This window comes from Gopherus evgoodei, chromosome 3 (assembly GCF_007399415.2).
Source record: "Gopherus evgoodei ecotype Sinaloan lineage chromosome 3, rGopEvg1_v1.p, whole genome shotgun sequence".
NCBI classification, from domain to species: Eukaryota; Metazoa; Chordata; order Testudines; family Testudinidae; genus Gopherus; species Gopherus evgoodei.
In genome coordinates, this window is record NC_044324.1 from 205,834,496 (window position 1) to 205,842,986 (window position 8,491).

Sequence of the window (8,491 nt, forward strand, 5' to 3'; positions counted from 1 at the left end):
ATGGTAGCAGGAGATACTACAGCATTAAAGGGTTGGGGTGCAAATTTAATGATGTGGGGTGAAGACATCTTAATTAAAGATTTTTTAAAAACTAAAAACCTATGAAATTATATTACCAAACTATGTTGAAATGTTATTTAGGTTGCAGGTCAAGCACTCAAAATTAGAAAATGCCAGAAATAAGTTCCTTTTACAACTTTAATTCAGGCCCCTTTTGCATATGCATACAGTCCTTTACTTTATATGATACATTGTAGCTTTTTAATAGGACCGCTGTCTCATTCCATACACAGGCCTATTCAGTCCCCATATAAACAAAAGGACTTCCAGGACCAGAAAAAAAAAACATGGATCAATTGATTCTGGGGAACAACAACCGAAAAAACAGGAATGGAAGTGTGGGTCATAGATTTACAATCAGGGTTCCAGAAGGAAGACATGGAGCAGAAAACATTTGGAAATGCACACGCTCCTCAAACAGTCCAGGGAGCTAGTTGATACGTGCAGAGGAACTTGCCTGGAGACGCAATGGACAAGTGCACAAATGAGCCCCAGAGTCTTGGTCGCAGGGAACTCCTCCATCCACCCCTCCTCCCGATTGATATACGGCCAACAGGGAGGTTGAGAAGGAGGTCCTACAACTTCAGGAGGCCATGGATAGGAAATGGTATAAATAAAAAGGTGCAGGGGAAAAAGTGCAACCAGAACCTCAACCAAGAGGTTCTGAAGGAGGCAGGAAAAGAGACTGCAACCTGATGCACTGTAGGTATGCATGTGCCAAGGCCTCCATCTCACTACAATGAAAAACATCAGGGGGAGTCTGAAAACCGCATCAGCAACACATCCATGAACTGGGTCAGCAAGGAGGCCTATACACTCAGTGACTGCAATGGACCTGGCTGCAGAGATCACTTCCAGGGTCCTGAGGAGGTCCTTGTGAAGACCATCAGCCTTGAGAGAACTTGAGGGAGACCTCTTGGATGGAGATAAAACAGCTGCCAGTCATATCAGAGTCCTTGGAGGTTGCTGAGGAAGGTGTGCTCCATGTCAGACTATGTTGAGTATAAAAGAGACTCTCCAGGGCCTCAAGATGGAAAGCGTGGACCTTGTTGAGAACACATGCCATGCCCTGTCCTCCCTCTTCCAAGGGAGGCTCAGGATACCTGCAGAGACTAGTGCTTCCCCAGCTAGAAGAACTCCAGGACTTTCCGCTGGAGGTTGCCAGAGTACAGGGGTGGGTCAGGCTGTTGAACTGGTTTCCAAATGACTAGAGGATAGCTAATGTGACGCCAACTTTTGAAAAGGGCTCCACAGGTGACCTCAGCAATTACAGGCTGGTAAGTCTGACTTCAGTACAGGGCAAACTGTTTGAAACTATAGTAAAGAACAAAATTGTCAGGCACATAGATGAACATAATTTTTTGGAGAAGAGTCAACATGTTTTTTTGTAAAAGGAAATCATGCCTCACCAATCTACTAGAAATCTTTGAAGGGGTCAACAAGCATGTGGACAAGGGGGATCCAGGGGATAAGTGTATTTAGATTTTCAAAAAACCTTTGACAAGGTCCCTCACCAAAGGGTCTTAAGCAAAGTAAGCAGTCATGGGATAAGAGGAAAGGTCTTCTCATGGATCGGTAACTGGTTAAAAGATAGGAAACAAAGGGTAGGAATAATAGTTTTCAGAATGGAGAGAGGTAATAGTGGTGTCCCCTAGGGGTCTGTACGGGGACCAGTATTATTTACATATTCATAAATGATCTGCAAAAAGGGGTAAACAGTGGGTTATCTGTAGCACAAGAACAGGAGATGAAAGCATGTTGTAGATGGTATGCAGACTTAAAGTATCCTTCTTTTACATATAGTGCCACTCCCCCACCAGCATGACCTGTTCTGTCCTTCCGGTATATTTTGTACCCTGGTATTCCTGTGTCCCATTGATTATCCTCATTTCATCAAGTTTCTGTGATGCCGATTATATCAATATATTCATTTAATATGAGACACTCTGATTCACTCATTTTATTATTTAGACTTCTAGCATTGGTATATAAGAACTTTAAAAACTTGTCACTTTTTAGCTGTCTCTCATTACATGATGTAATTGAATGGGACTTTTTTTCATTTGACTGTTTCTCATCAGATCCTACCTGTATTTTATCATCTTCCATCCTCTCCTCCTTACTAGGACATTAGAAGATCCTCTCCTAAGGGATTTCGCTGTCCAATCAACGTGCTCCTCTGCACTAGTCAACTTTCCCCAGCCCTTAGTTTAAAACTGCTCAACAATCTGGTTCCATTTTGGTTTAGATAAGTTCATGGAGGAGAGGTCCATCAATGTCTTCTAGCCAAGATGGTCAGGCACAAAACCCCATGCTCTGGGTGTCCCTTAATCTCTGACTGCTAGAAGCCTGGGACTGGACAACAGGGGCTGTATCATTCAATAAATTGCCCTGTCTCTTCACTCCCTCTGAAGCATCTGGAACTAGCCACAGCTGAAGCGCTCAGGATACTGGGCTAGATGGATCATTGGTCTGACCCAGTATAGGTTGTTCTTAAGTTCTATTAGGAGCATCAAAATATTTTGGTTCAACAGTATAGACACATTTTGTTCACTAGTGTTAAAATGTTTGATTTCAACTTATTGTGTTCAGTTATTTCATTTATACTTGTATATTATATTAAATATTAAATATGGAGCACAGACATAATACTATACATATTATATAAATACAATGTAATTAAAAATAATTTTAATATAATATAAAAATCAAAACAAAACGAATCAAAACAATGACGTCAAAACAAAACGTTTTGACTTTGTTTAGATGTCATATTTCATCTCTTTCCTATTGAAAATTTCATCAAAACATTTAAATGAAATGGTATCTTTCATTTGCAATTTTTTTTTTTTACAAATTTTTTGACCAGCCCTAATTGTTGCAGGACTGTGTGTCCATAATCTCTTTCATTGTCCTAAACTCAAAGTTCCACTCAGGAAATAGCTATGTCCAGGAATCACTGGGCTACTGTCTGTAGACAGACTCCAGGAGGAAAGGGTTTGGCCCAAACCATTCGTGGTGCCTTTGCTGACAGAGTCAGAGAGGAGTATGACTTGGCCCCAACCATGGAGAAGGGCATCACTAAGCTAGCCCAGCCCCTCTCCTCCCAGTGAGGTTGGCAGCCTTCCTGGGTGTATTCAGAAAATCCTCCACCTCATCTTCCAAGCCAGTTTGACCAGGTTGGCCTCAAACACCCAAGAGACAACCCCCACCCGCCTCAGCGGTCTTCAAATTTCCATCCAGCACAGATCTGTGAACTGCCACAGAGACCTTCTCTCCACTGGTGAGTCCTTTCTTGCTTGGCCATTGCACCTCGGCTGCCAGCCCATGAACTGCTCCTGCTGCTGACAGAGCTGGGCTTGCAGGCGCGCAGCCAGGCAGTGGGTCTGCTGCTGCTATAGCTTCTAGGCAGGATCATGATGTTGCTGCATCAGTAGAAGGGATCTTCAATGATCCCCTCATCCCATTAATCACATCATCCAGAGAGAAAGAGACAAACTCTCATTCCCCTCCCCCCCACTCCTTTGGAGGACATTTACATACAATTGTTAACACACTGCACTGGCCTGAAACATTTCTCTCTCTCGCTCTCCATTTCTGATTTAAAGAAAGAAAAGGGCAAAAGATGCGAATCCTCATGCTGCCAGTACCTGGGGATAATTCAGATTGTAATTTAATGTAACTGTGCTGTGATTATTAAAGAGATTGACTGACAGTATGACACAGATAGACCTCTCTATGGAGGTCAGAATACAATCAGTCAGAAGCTAGAATATCTTAATGTACAGGTATTTGTTGCTTTATTTTATGTTTTTGTGAGTAGCTGAATTTTGATGTGTTCTTTGAAAATTATTATGAGAGCATCAGCCTATGAGCTTGTTTTACTCCAATTTATCAAAAAACGCAAATATGCCCCTCCTTGTATCTTGCATACCATTCTGTAGGGCACATTTCAAAGAACATTACAACAAACACAAAACTTTCCCAAACTCTTTGTAAGCCTGAACTCCAGGCTGAGAAGATGTGCCACCAGCCTTTCCCCCCAAAAAAAGCCTAAAAAGAAAGTATTTTAAACTCTCAAACTTTCAAAATTGTGGAAATTAAAACTTATGATTCCACTTCTAAAAATATTAAAAAAGAAAACTACTGAAAGCCATACTTAAGTCACCCAAGCAAACTGAGTTCTAGCAAGAAGTCAATATAGGAGTAAAGTTTGTGAGTAGAGAACTGAAATCTTGGCATTGGTTCTACAACATACTTGCCTCTGATACTAAATGTGATCCTTCAACATGACCATGATCTCATTCTGTGTTAGTGCCAGAATGTTATGATCTCAGCCTTTGAATTTATATAGAAACGCTCAAGCTTAACTGGAAACAAATGGTTTTGTGTTGGAATGTCCTTGTTTTGTGTAAGTGTAGGGATGTGGATGTGCATGGAGTTGGCAAGGGTCAATGTTGGTGAAGAAGTGGGAAATGATTGTGGGGGTCATGGCAATGTGGAGAGGCAAATAAGAGTCATGGGCCAGGATGCAATCGTGAGCAAGAGTGTAGAGGCAGAGGCAGGCAGCTGGTGGTGACCATCTGAAAGTTGAAGGGCAGAGGGAGACGTGGGAGAGGGAGACAGTGGGAGTTGGATGCGTAGTGTCAGGTCAGGAGGATGCGTGGATCAGGGAAGTTCCATCTCCTGGTGGAACAAGGAACAAGGTTTATAACAGGGAGAGGGTTATGAAACTTACCAAGGTCAGCAATGAGTTTCCCTAAAAACAAGAACAGAATGTATTGTAAGTTTCTTAATAGCACATCACATAAATAATTCCATAAGAGTTCGGGCTCAGGGTCTGCTTCAGTCCCATCAAAATTAATGGAGAGATAACTATCCCAAATGGAAAATGCTGTTAACTTTAAGAACCTGAGGCTGTGGTTAAAACAAGCCACAAAATAATGTTCTAGTGAAGAAATTTACCAAAACACAAGCTTAGGATTCAGAAAGGCTGGAAATTCACAGTTCTGCTTCTGAGACTGACCTTTTCCCACCCACTTTGCCCCAGCCACCATCTACATAAGGTTATGTTATAAACTTAGGAGAAAGTGAAAAACAGGCTTCACACTCATTGACATCCTGAGTGACAGAGTGAAGGGTCACTATAACATGCACTTGCCTACACCCTATGCCTGTCCATGTGGGCAAACTCCTGCCATCTTGGCGCTCTCTGGGGTGCATTGCAGAGACTTGCAGGGTAGGAAGAGGGTGGGCAGCGCTCTGCTTTGCATGTAATAACCATCAAGATGAGCATTCGTTCATCAGATCCCCTAACGGCTACCTGGGAGGCACTAGCAACTTGTTTCAAAGCTCTAGATGCTCCTTCCCACCCCCTACTGCAGTTCCCATAGAAGAGTCTTACCTCTCTCTGCAACATGCGCCTCTACGAGGGAAGAGGAAAGACTTGTTTAGAAACGAGGAGAGTCCAGTACAAATGCTGCATGTTCTACAGAGCACTGGTTGGCTGGTAATGAGCTATATCAACAGGCTTCCACTAGAACCGTTCCTATTGACCTCCTTGTATTGTGTATCACAGGGGCCTGCACTTGCCTGTTGTAGTGATTCTCCCACCTGTGGTTAAAGTTCTCCTGTTTAATTGGACCCCAAACCCTGTAACATATTTGTGCAGCCTCCTCAACTGACTTGGGGAATAAAGACCAGCTTGGCTGGATTGGACTGGTACTGAGCTAGGCCCAACAGCATGAAAACAACCAAATCTCCTCAGCTACCCAGGCTTCAGTCACAGCCCAATTCAATACTCCTGTAGAGAACAGTCTCCTGTGCCTGACTGGGATCAAACTTCTGAGAATGGCTATCCACACTGAACTTGGTAGTACAGAAAAAATACAGAATTGCTGGAAAGGAGATAGTGACAGACAGAGACTGACATGTTGTCTGGCAGGTCAGGAAGGGACCCTCTGCAGCCCCGTAGGATTGGGCACCATTGCTGCACCCCTGTGCAGGATAAAAGATTCTTTGAAAAAACAGGCTACAGGAGAGGAAATAGGACTGACACTCGAGAGCTAGCAGGCAATTTGTGAGGCTCAGACATTGCAGTGATGGGAAAGCCCACGAGGAAATGAATAGCTCCATATTCAGAGCAGGGTTTGGGTGGTGACAGTCAATAATGCCAGGCTGCAGGAAGGGAAATAATAATTGCAGGTGTTATTTTTAAAGTGGTTTCTATTTACTATCATTGGTTCGCTGCCTTAGATCTTGATGAGCTAAGGAAGGGGGTGGCCACCTTTGTAGACAGGGCCCTGAGAGGCAGGAGTTAGAACCCTAGCCTGGGACTCGCACCATGGTTCAGTTCCTGGCTCTACCACAGACTGTCTGTGTGAGTTAGGGCAAGTCACCAAGGGCTTGCCTCCACGTAAAAGTTGGGCTACTTTAACCCTGCTGCTGTACAATACCTGGCTGTGCTCTCTGATAAGTGTTGTGAAGTGCACAAAACCAATCAGTTGCGTATTTGAACTCTCATTTCCAAGCCCAGTGCAGCATTCTTAGGCTAAGGGAACTTTGACGGCTAAGCGTCTCTCTTGCTGCGCTGCACAGGTGTTCTATTAGCACTCTGTATTTCCAAAGGGAAGGGCTCATCATTTCATATTGTAAATTATGGAGTTTGGTTTTGGCATTTGATTTCATCCATTAGACATTAGCTATGGGAATCTAGTGATATGTTTCATGTGGCTTCTAGGTCCCTCATTTATTTCCCAAGATATAGGCAAAAAAGTAATGGAAGACTTCAGATTTCCCTCGCAATTTCCACCTCAAGGCCTATCCTGAACTCCCAGTTTAGGGTAATCTGACTTTTCTTGAGAAATTTAGAGAGGAAGCAAAATGTGGCTTCAAATAAAAATGTAGCTGCATCTTTAACTATGGAGAAGCCACCTCCACCCTCAACTAATTTATAGTTTAAAGGAAATATCTGAGTACACTGTAGTGTCCCCTTATAACTTTACCTTTTGCCTTGTGTTGGCTTCCGGAAGAAGTAGCTTGCTGTGAAAGTGAGCAAACGCACAACAACCAGAGTATGTACATAGCCACCTTAAAGGGGTAGCATCCTCAGGAAGAATGGATCTGTAAGACAAAACCTCATTAACTTGGAAACACGTGATAGAACATATGTTTCACTAGTAAGACTTTGTGTGATCATGGCATTGTGCCACTGGTTGGAAGTAGAGGTGGTCAGGGAATTTTTCAACTAAATTGTGTTTATTGTTGGGTTTTTTTGGTCAGAAAATGACAATTCATCATAACCAAATTTTTTTTTTTTTACAGGAAAGGGTTCTTGGATCCAGAATGATATTTCTGGTCAAAACCAGAGGAGGAGTGAAACCCTTGAATATCCACTAGTCTAGTGGCTAGAACACACTCACAGAGGATATCCAGGTCAATTCCTGCTCTCCCTGATTTGGAGCAGGGATTTGACCCCCAATCCCAGGTGAGAACCTGACCAGCAGACTATTGTGATGTGGGGGTCTTTCTCTTCTCTCTCTTGTTTTTAATTAAAACTTTTGAAAAGTGTTAGTTATGTCCCCTTGGGGAAAAGGAATTTTTTTGAAGATTTGAAAATCTTCATGGGACAGGAAACCATTTCCCTCCGAGCTCCAGTTTGAGAGCCCATTCTGGCTGCACAAAGGGGCTTTTTCTACACTACAGAAATTTTGCAAGAGTCCCTCTCCATTGCGTATTCCAGTTCAACTCCAGGCATGTTAACAGTATTAACAATAATAAGACACACTATTAAACACCCCTCCCCCCAAAATTAGCCATGTTTCATTATACTCCATCATGCCTCAGGCCTCTTTGTTTGAGAAGTTCAGTTATTTATTGGGACAAGTTTAAAGATTGAAGAAAGAGTGATGCTGCAGTATATTGTGGTATTTATTGTCTCTTTAAAATTAGTAGTGTAACCACCAAAGGCCTCCCATTATTAGGGGTCTCTCACATGAAGCAGATACAGTAACTCCTGACTTAACGTTATAGTTATGATCCTGAAAAATGCAACTTTAAGCGAAATGATATTAAGCGAATCCAATTTCCCCATAAGAATTAATGTAAATGGGGGGGGGGGGGTTAGGTTCAGGGAATTTTTTTCACCATACAAAAAACTATATATTATATGTATATATACACACAGTATACGTTTTAAACAAACAATTTAATACTGTTCACAGCTATGATGATTGTGAAGCTTGGTTGAGGTGGTGAAGTTAGAGGGTGGAAGAGGGTGGGATATTTCCCAGGGAATGTCTTGCTGCTAAATCGGTGGTTCTCCAACTTTTGTACTGGTGACCCCTTTTCACATAGCAAGCCTCTGAGTGCGACCCCCCATATAAATTAAAAACACTTTTATATTTATATTTAACACCATTATAAATGCTGG

General features: G+C 42.5%; 1 long non-coding RNA gene across 1 annotated transcript; it reads right to left on the reverse strand.

The window, feature by feature from the left end:
• Nucleotides 1–4,239: 4,239 nt before the first annotated feature.
• Nucleotides 4,240–7,178, reverse strand: LOC115647603. The gene is made up of 3 exons (XR_003999367.1): nt 7,065–7,178; nt 5,465–5,485; nt 4,240–4,819 (listed from the first exon to the last, which is right to left on the reverse strand). It is a non-coding gene; the product is annotated as an uncharacterized LOC115647603 (long non-coding RNA).
• Nucleotides 7,179–8,491: the final 1,313 nt, after the last annotated feature.